Genomic DNA, 13,599 nt, shown 5'->3' with positions numbered 1-13,599 from the left:
GTGCCTCAATAAGTCAACCTGTTTATCTGATTCCACAACATATTTACGTTTACTGGGTTTGATCCAAAGATGCTCTTCTGCCAGTTTAATAACACTTATGCTAGCAGAAATGGCAGCAAAGGGGGGATGACTGTGTTAATTGTTCCGTCCCACTGCAAGCCCCTATTTTGCCCCCTACAATTTTAGGACTGAACAGATGACAGGGAGTGGGGGAAATGTCCTGTTTTACAAACATCTCTTTGTTCCTGATATTTTCAATCCATCCCTCTGTATTTATGTTTACTGAATACAGATGACCTCTGTGACTAGCATGAGTTTAATATTTTTAAACAATAAGCATGTTGTAAGAGGAGGAAACTAAAAAAAAAAAACTCAGCAGAACATCAACAGCTATGATTAAGGTATTTCATGTAAAATATATTGCTACACTCCTCTTGTATATTTATTTAACAAAGAAACTGAAGAAAATAGGGTATTGCAATACAATAATACTAAATTGGAGCTCAGTTCATACTAATAGAGCCCACAAAATGTGAGGCAGTACTGCTGTTTCAGGCAACATGAGAGACTCCTGTCTCTCTAAACTTCATTTTGAAAATGTTCTGCTACAAATTGAAGAGTGGTTCTTTTAAATGAGCACAAAGTACAGCCACAGAATGAAATACACATCCATTGAAAAGAGTTTGACAGAATCTCTACACAATCCCTCAGGGGTTTGAACACCGTGCCTAAGATTGCTACAAAATCCCAAGCTGAATTCAACAGGGTAAGTTACTGCCAACAGTATGAAACTAATCAGTTGAAAAATAAGGAACAAGGTATATTGCAGAATCTAATTTGCAGCTAGTTTCATCCTCCTGCCAAATCAAAACCAGAGAGAACCTTAAAAGGTTCGTATTAGAAGAAGGGCTGTTCCTGCATTTATTTCTAGACTACATGCACAGAAAAAATGAACAAGATTAAAGCGTTAATATATTATTATACTAATATGATTGGTTAACCATTAGGAAATTGGAATAAATTGATATTCAGAAATCATTATAAGCAATGTTGCATTGTCTTCTGGGAAATCTATTAATGCTAATTTAAAAGTTGAGTATACTCTAGGCTTGATACACTAACAGCAAATTGAGAGGGTTTTCTAGAGATTTAGAGAAATCTGCCAAAAGATTAGTTCCATACTTATTTAATAATTCAATCCATGATGCTTGATAAAATGGTTATAAAATTTCACCAATGATACATTTTAGATAAAAACTATTGCCTTATGGATTGCCCTGCTAACTAAATTGAAATGAACTTTATAAATAGCAATGGACAGAAGTTTTCCCGGGAGGGAAAAGCCATTTGGATTTGCAGAGCTGAAAGATGGGTCAAAAAGCAACACACTTTCTACTATCAAAGCAGCATATCAATCCATGCAGTTTCTTTCTCTAACCACATAAAGCTCCATTGCTGTAATAATACCATGAAATAGCAAACACCATCCTAGAGAACTCAGTCATCTGGATCTTAATTTGTATGAGCTTCCTGACTGCCAAAAATCATTGTTTGTTTCCTAAGTCTATTGAACTCAAAGCCTATCGAACAATGCCTATTGAACCCTTTTGAAACAACATCTGTGCTTTTACTAGTATTTGATTATCTACATCAAGGGTAAGGTATACACCATATCCCTTACCTGGCACCTCTCTTGCACCACACCAAAAGCAGTGGTCGTGGTGAGCTAGGATGGGCTCAAGTCAGAGCTGGGAATCTGAAGGGCAGACGGGAAGCAGGCGGTGTCCCAAAGAGGGGGTTCCCTCCCACAGAGCAGCAATTAGTTAAAACAAGTGGGGACCCACGAGAAACCTGCGGTAACAGCTATCCCATTTTCCTCCCCTTTGGTTCCTCCCCTCTCCCTCTACTTCTCTCGGTCTCTTACCCTTTCTCCTCCTGCCACCCCTTTTCTTACTCTCACTCTTCTCCATGTCTGTCATGTTCTCTCTATTTCTGCCCCCCCCCATCCCATCTCTATCTCTTTGTTCCCCCATCACCCTCCTGGCCTCCAACCTGCTTCCTTCCCTACACACAGCAGCAGCGGTGTTCCCAGCCGCCCATCCGCTTCCTCCCCGCCCCCCACCGACACAGCAGCAGTGGCAGCAGCTGCTCTCCCAGAGTCACAACAGTTCTCCCAACTACAGAGATCAGTTCCACTTAGGGTTGCCTACTCCAGGTTGGGAAATTCCTGGAGGCGGGAGTTGAGTCTTGGGAATGTTAGGTATGGGAAGGGAAGCAACCTCAGAAGGGTAGAATGCCACAGAGTTCCCCTTCCAAAGCAGCAATTTTTTTCTGGGGGGAAAGATCTCTGTCATTTGGAGATCAGTTATAATTCTGGGTGATCTCCACCCCTCACCTGAAGGTTGGCAATGCTAGTTCCCCTGGAGGAAATGGCTGCTTTGGAAGCTTTACCTTCTGAGCTCCCTCCCCAAACCCCACCCTCCCCAGGTTTCACTCCTCAAATCTCCAGGAATTTATCAACATTGAGTTGGCAACCCTATCTCCTTCCCACCTAACAACCAACCTACCTTCATCTGCCTCTCTATCTTAAGCTTTCCAACTCCTCCCCCACCGCTGTAGCCTCTACCTTGGAAAACTAGTTTTTCTCCACAGTGGGGACCAATTCCACTTACATTAGCCTCCTCTCTATCTGTACAACAGCCCTCTGAGGTATGTTAGGCTGAAAGTATATGACTAGTCCAAAATCACCCAGTGAGCTTCATCAGCAAGATGGGGATTTGAACCTAGATCTCCCAGACCCTACTCTGAAGCAATGTCAATGTCAATACCTTTATTGGCATAATAACGTCATAAATTACATACAAGTCAGTGGTCAAAAACATATCTCCTCCTAGTAGCATAATAGAGAAATTTTGCTACCGATTCAATTGTATTCCTATTCTGTGTTACAATAAGTTTGCGGACTTTGGCAGAATCCGATTGCCCCTCAAGCAATTGCAAAATAGACTGTAGAAGAGTAACTCGAAGATCATTATAAAATTTACAGTATAATAAAACATGCTCATTATCCTCTATCTTGTTCATCCCACATGGTCACAATCTTTCTGTATAAGGGATTTTCTCAAATCTTCCGTATAGGACCCTAGAGGAAGAACATTAAAACGAATGAGCATATATGCCCTACATAAGGGCAGGTCAGTCAGGCAAGAAAAATATTCGGGAAGCGCGGACTCGGGTGAAAAACCGCAAAGCATTGGGGAGCAGCGACCAGAAGCAAGGCTTTTCAGTTCTTGTTTAATCAACTCAAAGGCACTGTTTTCTGAAAGCATGGCCAAGTTGTTTATATTAAGGCCTATGGCTGTAATTTTCTTACCAATGTTGAGCAGCCATTCATACTCTGAAGCACTAACCACTATACCACACTGGTTTCCATAGGGTGGCTGCTGTTGAACAGCAGCAGCCAGGCCTAGTTAAGTTATGCAAGTCAGGTGGTATCAAGTCACGCAGAGGTTGCTGCCAAACGTAGGGTTGCCAATCTCAAGGTGGGACCTGGAGATCCCCAGGAATTACAACTGAACTCCAGACAACAAATATCTTTCCCCCTAGAGAAAATGGCTGCATTGGAGGGTGGACTTTATGACATTATACCCTTTACCCCAGTTTTAATTTCTGCTACATTTTAATTATTTGTATTATATTATCTTTCCCTAATTATGTATGTATGTATTTGCTTGGAGACTTGATGGCCTATGACTGCAAACAAAGTCTGCTACCTGCCTGCCTGTCATTATACCCTGCTGAGGCCTCTTCCCACTCCAAACCCTGCCCCCCTCAGACTTCACCACAAAATCGTCCCAACCTGGAATTTCCCAACCTGTCCCTGTCCCTAATGAGTCCTCCCTCAAAGACCAAAACAGCCCTAGAAAGAGACCTGCCCCCTCTCCCTGCCTTTACTCACAGAAACTGAAGCCTGGAATGCTGTGGTAGCCTAGCAACAGCCACTGAGGGAACCTGTTGCTTAAAACTACCCACACCCCTTTTATCATTTTTGGATTTTTAACCCCAATGTATTTTTTGTAAGATTTAACATTTTTAGTGCTCCCCCAAATTTTCCATTGTCTTCCAATGGAAATATTGGGGGGGGGGAGTATTTGGAAGAAAAAAACATGATCCCCCAATCTGTCCCCCCCCCCCAGGTCTTCACATTTCTAGTTAGTATTGACCTGTAAAGCTATACACAATTAGTAGCCATGATATTTAACAGTATAGTTTTCACCACAGAACCCACCCATCAGCTAAGGTCTCTGGCCAAGGTACTTCTTCAAGATTCCCTTCCTTTAGAAGTTAAGAAAGTAGTCACTGGAGGCAGAGTCTTTTTCTGAGATGGAACTCTAGTTGTAGAACTTCCTCCTCAGCCAAGTTTCCTTATCTAAAATAACATATTTAGGTGCTATGTGACGTTCATCTTGCCTATCTTTGCTTATGGTAAACATATATTTTAATATCCTTGCTTTATTGGATTTGTTTTACTGAATTTATTGGCCTGTGGTTGTATGTTATTGTTTAAATTATTATTTGTTAGCTTTACAGCACAAAGGTGAGATTAAAATGTCCTAAATAAGAAAATATGTATCTGCACTATATTGGATTTTGCCTACTTATGTGTGCATTAAGTGCCATCAAGTTGCTTCCGACTCATGGCGACCCTATGAATCAATGTCCTATCTTTAACAGCCTTGCTCAGGTCTTGCAAACTGTGGGTCTACTTAACTGGTCCCATTTTACAGAGCAGGGACAATGATTCATAGCAATATGACCAAAACAAAATCAGACAATTAATACTTGGCAGAGAACACAGGTAGGAAAAAGTCAGAGGGTTTCTGAGTTTACACAGTGTTTCTTCCATTCACCCCTAAGCAAATGAAACCTATTACCTCCCACTCAGTTAGAATTAAGAGGTAAGTGTTACAAAACAGCATATCACCCACACAGAATAAAGCCCCAGCACTTTCTCTGTAGAAATTAACCATTAACCAGCCTCTGTTACCAACAGATTTCACCTTGAGAACATATACATAATGTCCCCCTCTGTACGATAATCTGCTCCTTTCCCCCCAAACTCCATCTTCCTTCCTTCCTGTTTTTTTCCTAAATAACATCTGTGAAAGAATCAGATGAGGAGGGTCATGGAAAAAACTGCAACTGTTTATCCATTTTTGATGGATCTCTAGGCTATTTAGTAAATAAATGGGAGCAAGTTCATATTACCTTTGAAAAACATTACTCTATAAACCTTTTCTCTTCCTTCTTCCCAAGCATAAGAGAAACATTCACACTAAGGACTGGTGTGAATCATAATCACACATGCTGCTTCCAACAGCACAGAAATACGAATGGAGGCTAACACAGAGCAGATACATAGCTAGAGACTTTATAGCTCAGGTTGTAGAGACCCCCAACTACTAACTTCTGAGGATTCTAGTCAGATTAATGGTGTGCTGGCCTCAGGCATGCAATACATGAAAGTGGAAGTACATCTGGACTAAACCATGTGTGGTCTTCTAAAGCTCAGCCTTGGTCAAGGGCATGAACACTTATTCTCACAATAAAGCATACACTGTTAGGCTTTGCACAGAAATGCAGAAATTCCAAATACTATGATACAATATACAGTGGAGAAAAGTACCACCACCCCTTCTGCATGGTCAATTCCAATTCAATAACTAACAGCTCTTAAGTACAAGTTGAAATTATAAATGATGGAGACCTTTGGTGTCAGGCATACCCAGAGTTCTCTATATTTGAGGAGACATGCAATACAAAACAATAGAAAAATAAAATACAATAAAGCATTAAAAGATATAAAATATCCTAAAACAGCATTAAAAGAGCTCCTAAAGCTAAAATCGACTACACTGGGTCAAAAAGCTAGAGAAAATTTAAAAAATGGTTTTGCTTGATATATAAAATAATATACATTTGACACCTGGTGAGCCTCTTTGGAGGAGACAGTTCAACAGTACCAATTGATAGCATACGGGCCTGCCTAAAACTCCAGGACTGGACCTGGCAACCCGTTATGCAAGCGCACTACTACTTTCCAGCCGCGCGCCTCCCCCAAACGCTACTGGGCGGTCGCGGCGCGGTTCATTTGAAAGCTGACACAGCCACTCTTGCCAGCCCGGGCAACCAGCTGCTAGGAACCAGATGCAAAGGGCAGTCTCCAGTGAACCTGATAGGAGCCATGTTCCTGTAAACCTCTGGTCCAGCAGCAGCCATTTCGTGGAGAGCTGACAGCCACGTACTCAATGCAAACTGCTCCCCCTCCCAACTTCCTCCGTTGCTCAATGGGTCATTAGCAGCGATCCTGATATCAAGATGAGTCATTCCCCCCCCAGTCCAGCTGCAGCGATCCCTGGACGTTTGCATAGATCGCTCCCATTGTTCCTGAATGTAAATCACATCAGCAGAGAGATTCCAGACCATCACGGGTTGCGAAAGCCATTGGCATTAGAAAAGATTTCCAAATTCTCACTACCCTGCCCCGGCAGACACAGCTTAATCCTTTTGTCACCTTTTGTCACCTGGGAGGGGTAAAACCCCTCTTCCTGCCTCCAGAAAAATAGTATAACTGGGGTGCCCCTGGCCCATTCTAGTCACCTTAGGTCTTTCCTGGCACCTTTGCCGTTACTCTGTTGGTTTGGTCTGCGCAGCCTTACAACGCTCCCTCCCGCCTTGCTGGTCAAGTCTACGGGAACCCCTGCCCCCCCATCTCGGTCTTCCTTTTCAATCTGTTTGTAGCCTACGTGAAATTGGACAACACCTCGTCTATATACGGTAAATATTTAATCAACGATCTCCTGCCACATTGGCAAATGTCTCTGTACTCCTCTCTATAATTTACTAGTCTCTCTGTATGTTTGTGTTGCACCATTTGAATGCTTGAATACATAAACACTATTTAATTTGGAATTCTCAGTCTCTGTCTTTATTCAAGGTCTCATTAAACAGATTCTGGTAGAGTTGAGTGCGAACCCGCTATATAAATACGTAGTTACCGACTGCTCAGCTAATTTCCCCATATAAAGGAGCAATTCGGCTAACACACTGAAAAGAACCTGCTTCTGGTGCTTGCTCACCGGTGTTCAGTAGGGTTGCCAACCTCCAGGTGGAGCCTGGAGATCTCACCAAATTACAACAGATCTCCAGCTGACAAAGATCAGTTCCCCTGGGGAAAATGGCTGCTTTTGAGGGTAGACTCTACATTATACCCTGCCGATGTCCCTCCCCAAACCCCGCCCTCCCCGAGCTCCAGACCAAAGTGCCAGGAATTTCTAAATCTGGAGCCAGTAACCCTAGAAGAACATAGGAGTTCACACATCAGGGCCTCTGATGATTATCTCAGGCCCTTCTGATACAGAAAGAAGCTTCAATTACCCAGGCTCTGAGGTGTATTGTAAAGGGAAATAAGAAAGTGCCTGTTATATGTTACCCCTTTTTATGGTGAGTTTTGGACTTTTATTAAAAGCAAGTCACACCACATTGAAGCAAGATAACAAGCTATTAATTATTTCTTAATATAAGCTATAAACTCACTATAAAATGAAACAACATGCAATTGGCAACCACTTATATTGCTCCCCATGTACCTTAAATGCAGAACAGATTCCTGATACAGTTACCTACAAGTTGCATACAGAGAACAAATTCTTGTTTGTAAGGTAAACCTTTGTCCAATTCACAGTCATTGTGTACCTCTTTATTCAGGTGAGTTACAGAGGAGTTTCAGAAGGCTTTCAATCTCAAACAGACAGGTAAAATGCTTACAGGGAGTTATTAAAGTAGCTTCATGAATCAAACAAACTTTAGTGACTTCTGCCCAGGAGGGCAGCACTCAAACAGAAGGATATATTGAGTGTAGTTCTAAGCAGAGTTAACCATTCTAAATCCACAGGCTTAAGGGTTTTTCTGTTTAGAACTGAGAACCAGGGTGGTGTAGTGGTTAGAGTGCCAAAGTAGGTTCTGGAAAACCCAGGTTCAATTCCCCACTCTAACCTGGAAGGCTGATGGGCGACCTTGTGCCAGTCACACTCTCTCAGCTTAACCTACCTCATAGGGTTGGTAACCACATGCACCATTCCCTGTATAGCATCCATTATTGTTCCTGATCCAAATAGGGTTGCCAACCTCCAGGTACTAGCAGGAGTTCTCCTGCTATTAAAATTGATCTCCAGCTGATAGAGATCAGTTCACCTGGAGAAAATGGCCGCTTTGGCAATAAAACTCTATGGCATTGAAGTCCCTCCCCTCCACAAACCCCATCCTCTTCAGGCTCCACCCCAAAAACCTCCCACCGGTTATGAAGAGGGACCTGGCAACCCTATTGTGAGGATAAAATGAAGGAAGGGAGAATAGCATTGTGAGCCACTTTTGAGGCCAAAACAGTGGCCTACAAATATATTATATCACCACCACCATCATCATAGATAGCAGGTGAGTCATGGTTACAGCCTTTAGGAACCAGGCAGAAGGCGCCCTCTGAGATGGAGGCTCAAGGTTCAAAACAGAACCCTGGGATATGTATGCCTAGTGGCTAGCCTAGTAGCTCCACCTCCAAGCTAAGTAAAAAGAGCTGATGAGAATGTTGAATTTTCAGCAAAGAAGAGGGGGGAACCCATAACACAGAGAAATCAATGGTGGATAGTATAAAAGTATAGTAAACACTGGCCGATGATGAAGAAATAATAGGAGGTTAAATTAAGGTAGGAAATGAAGAGGTGGGAAATAGTTAATACTGTTCCATCATGTCTCTTTTCCCTTGTTGCACTACTGTGAAGGTATTTATAAACTAGGAATAATACAATCTCTCCTGTGCAAGTGCCACTAAAATCAATGTACATGTTCTCTCACACATCTTTTTTTCACCTTTTACAACAGAACTTATCCATTTGTGGATTGCATTTGTGATAAATACTACATGTAGTGGAGGTGGTAGAGGAGAACATAAATTTTGGGTCATCAGGAATGAAAAGGAGAGTTGCCAGATTGCCAGTGGAATCAACAATGTTACCATTTTTATTTCTACTAGAGCAATAGCCTAACTTGTTCATTTATATGAATACTTACAAATATACCCCAAGCCTGTTAAACTATTTAGATGTATTGTTTAATTTAATTTTCTTTGATCAGAGAGATATGTAAGACCGTTTTTGATCTGAGATTCCAAAGCTTGAGGGACAATATCCCAATATCTGAGGGACAATAGTGGGTGAACTTGGAACAACAGCTTTGTATTTATGGAGCTCTGCTGACCAAAACATCTGTCATTAGATGTTTCACTGTGATTTCTGTGAATCCGGGATGGGGGGGATTGATTGAGCCATTAGTAGAGTCAGTAGAGAAAAGTGGAACTTTTATTTTCCTCTACCTATTTGTAGCCTTTTGGCATTTGCCACATATAGAGCAATCCTATGCAGAGTTACTCCAGTATAAACCCTTGGAAATGAATAGAGTTAGACTGAAGTAAGTTTGCACAGGATAGCAATCTGAGTGGTCCTAATGCTAGCACAGATATCACCACACTATGGTCAGTTGCTCTAGTCCAGCAGTTCCCAAACTGCTCCACGGAGCACTTGGTGCTCCACGAAACATCTCCTAGTGGTCTGTGAAGAAACTGGAAAGAAAAATACTACTGACTTTCAGTTTAGTATATAGGTGCTAGGTGAAAATTAGTGCTCTGTGATGAATTTCTCTCCTGAAAAGTGCTCCATGACTCAAAAACTTTGGGAACCACTGCTCTAGTCAATTCCTGTAGTACAGTAAAAATAAGTTACCTTTTGCCAACCCTAGATAAATATTCATAATTTCAAGACAGGCCATTGCTACACAGACCTGAGAACAAAATTTATTGCAACAAATGCCATTGCTTATAAAAACGTGTCTATTACGGTAATTACATGGAATGCCTATAACCACACTGTCTGTTCCATTTTTATTTAGGTGCAGTTTTACTTTAAAATATATCTACAGTGTGATAGGTTCTATATAGGGTATTGCAATGTGATGAAGTCTTGTAATAACCTAATTAATTGAACAATAAATTATTGACTGATTGAATCTAGAATTTTCTCCCTCACAGCAGTTGGATGCCTCCGCAAATGTCATTAAAAAACAATTTAAGCCATTCATTCCATTACTTTTAAAGAAAAAAAGTTGTCCAAACCCACTCATGCACCCCACACACATGTATTAACCAAATCAACTCTCAATGCAAAGGAGTCATTAATTAAAGATTAAAGCCATCACTCCTTGCATATTCAAAGCTAAAGCCTATGAAAACGATGTTCAAACAGACAGGGTTAGCCAGGTACTTGCACAGCTGTCTCCATAGCCTAATGGGCACTTCTGAAGCTGTCAGTATAGTAGCCTTCAAAAAGACTGCAAAGCAGCCAGATGCTGTGACATGTGTTTTGAAACTGGAAAGAGTTTTCTCACTGTTCCACACAGAAAAACACAACTTTATGGACATCAAGGCTTTAATGCTGAAATGGAGGAGATAAAACAGAGTTGGTGGGGAGGAAGAATCAGACTTGCACCCCACTGTGTTATTTGCATCCCCCATTAAAACACCTTACCAAAGTCCAAATAAATGATAATGCTTACTCGGCTGTTCCTGAGCATTGTCTAAAATGAGTCTCTCAATACATTCCTGGACAGGAGTGCATGTATTAATGACACACTATATGAAAAACATGATACTGATGAGAATAGATTCAGTTAATCATAGCCATTGCCCTGAAATGGATAGCCTCAGGCTGGCCTGAGCTTGTCACATGTCAGAATCTAAGCAGGGTCGGCCCTGGTTAGTATTTGGATGGGAAACCTCCAAGGAACACCAGGGGCATGACGCAGAGGCAAGCAATGGTAAACCACCTCAATATGTCTCTTGCCTTGAAAACTATATGGGGTCACCATAGGTCAGCTGTGACTTGACTGCACAAAAAAAATCATAGAATCATGGAATCATAGAGTTGGAAGGGACCACCAGGGCCATCAAGTCCAACCCCCTGCACAATGCAGGAAATTCACAACTACCTCCCCCCTCCACACCCCTAGTGACCAGAAGATGGCCAAGATGCCCTCCCTCTCATCATCTGCCTAAGGTCACAGAAACAGCATTGCTGACAGATGGCCATCTAACCTCTTCTTTTAAACCTCCAGGGAAGGAGAGCTTACCACCTCCCTAGGAAGCCTGTTCCACTGAGGAACCGCTCTAACTGTTAGAAAATTCTTCCTTGTGTCTAGACGGAAACTCTTTTGATTTAATTTCAACCCATTGGTTCTGGTCCAACCTTCTTGAGCAACAGAAAACAACTCGGTACCCTCCTCTATATGACAGCCCTTCAAGTACTTGAACATGGTTATCATATCCCCTCTCAGTCTTCTCCTCTTCAGGCTAAACATACCCAGCTCCTTCAACCTTTCCTCATAGGACTTGGTCTCCAGACCCCTCACCATCTTTGTTGCCCTCCTCTGGACACGTTCCAGCTTGTCTACATCTTTCTTAAATTGTGGTGCCCAAAACTGAACACAGTACTCTAGTTGAGGTCTAACCAGAGCAGAGTAAAGCGATACCATCACTTTGCGCGATCTGGGCACTATATGTCTGTTGATGCAGCCCAAGACTGCTTTTGCCTTTTTAGTTACAGCATCACACTGCTGACTCATGTTCAGTGTTTGGTCTACTAAGACCCCAAGATCCTTTTCACACACACTACTGCTCAAACATGTCTCCCCCATCCTATAATTATGCATTTGATTTTTCCGACCTAAATGCAGAACTTTACATTTGTCTTTGTTGAAGTGCATTTTATTAGTTCTAGCCCATTTCTCCAGCCTGTCAAGATCATCCTGCATCTTGGCTCTGTCTTCTACCATATTTGCTACTCCTCCCAATTTAGTATCATCTACAAATTTAATAAGCATCCCCTCTATTCCTCCATCCAAATCATTTATAAAGAGGTTGAACAACACAGGGCCCAGCACAGATCCCTGAGGAACTCCACTAGTCACTTCTCTCCAAGTGGATGAGGAACCATTAACTAGCACTCTTTGGGTACTATCTGTCAACCAGTTGCAGATCCATCTAACAATAATAGGATCTAACCCACATTTTCCCAATTTGTCAACTAGAATACTATGTGGAACCTTATCAAAAGCCTTACTGAAATCTAGATAAACTATGTCTACAGCATTCCCCTGATCCAGCAAGGTAGTAACTTTCTCAAAAAAGAAGATAAGATTAGTCTGACATGACTTATTCTTGAGAAACCCATGCTGGCTCTTAGTGATTAGATCCATCCTTTCTAAATGCTCAAGGACCGACTGTTTGATGATTTGTTCGAACACTTTTCCTGGTATAGAAGTCAAGCTGATGGGTCAATAGTTACCTGGATCCTCCTTTTTCCCCTTCTTGAAGATGGGGATAAAATTTGCCCGCCTCCAATCTTCTGGCACCTCACCTGTTTGCCAAGACTTTTCAAAAATAATGGACAGAGGTTCCGAAATTACATCTGCAAGTTCTTTGAGGACCCTTGGGTGCAATTCATCTGCCCCAGAGGATTTTGTTTCATTTAAAGAAACCAGATGTTTGTACACTACCCCAACACCAATTCTGGGCGGCAAATCCCTTCCCTCATCACATGATCTGTTTATGCCATGTTGAGCACCACTTCCCTCATAAGAAAAAACTGAGGAAAAGTAGGAATTGAGGAGTTCTGCCCTCTCTTCATCTCCTGTTACAATTTCACTTTCCGGTCCACGCAATGGGCTTATCTTGTCCTTGTTCTTACTCTTACTCTGTACATAGGAAAAGAACCCTTTTTTGTTGCATTTAGCATATCTCGCTAGCCTAAGTTCATACTGAGCTTTAGCTTTCCTAACACTCTCCCTACAAGCACTAGTTATTTGCTTATATTCCTCTTTGGTTATAAGGCCCTCCTTCCACTTCCTAAATGAGTCTTTTTTATTTCTCAACTCCATAAAAAGCTGTTTATGGCAGCTTCTTAATCATAGCAGATTGACCTGCCAATATTTACCATGACTTTAATTCTATAATGTCAAGCCTGAATCCCACAGCCATGTTAGGAGCATATTTCTCATTCATGTTGATTATACATTGGCAATCCAGGTTGAGTGTGGTGGTAGTGGTAACCATTATTTTAGGAGTGTTCAAAAAAGCATAGGAGGCGAGTCCAAGGTTGAGTGACCAGGTGATTTCATCAAGTTAACATTTACCTGTCCCTGACAAAAAAATGCCGTCATGCATGGGGAAACAAAACCTCATGGTAATCATTATTGCAACATAGTGCTACATAGACAGGCATTGACTTCAAGGGGCATAACTCTACTTGCAGTGCATTCCTAAGGAGAGTTACCCCCATCTAAGCCCACTGAACCCCTTCTGGATGCACACCAAAGTTAGGACATTTTGGAGGACTTTCATTCATAGGGTCGCCATGAGTCGGAAGCGACTTGACAGCACTTAACACACACACACACACACACAAGCCCATTGAAATGAATGGGCTTAGACTGGAG

The 13,599-nt window shown here is 41.9% G+C and overlaps 1 protein-coding gene across 1 annotated transcript in view; it reads right to left on the bottom strand.

Moving 5' to 3' along the window:
• NEGR1 (neuronal growth regulator 1) overlaps positions 1-13,599 on the bottom strand; it is a 665,802-nt gene that overhangs the window by 377,922 nt on the left and 274,281 nt on the right. The window lies entirely within an intron of this gene.

This window comes from Euleptes europaea, chromosome 2 (assembly GCF_029931775.1).
Source record: "Euleptes europaea isolate rEulEur1 chromosome 2, rEulEur1.hap1, whole genome shotgun sequence".
Taxonomy (NCBI): domain Eukaryota; kingdom Metazoa; phylum Chordata; class Lepidosauria; order Squamata; family Sphaerodactylidae; genus Euleptes; species Euleptes europaea.
The sequence above is the reverse complement of the archived record's forward strand: the minus strand, read 5'-3'. Positions and strand labels throughout refer to the sequence as shown.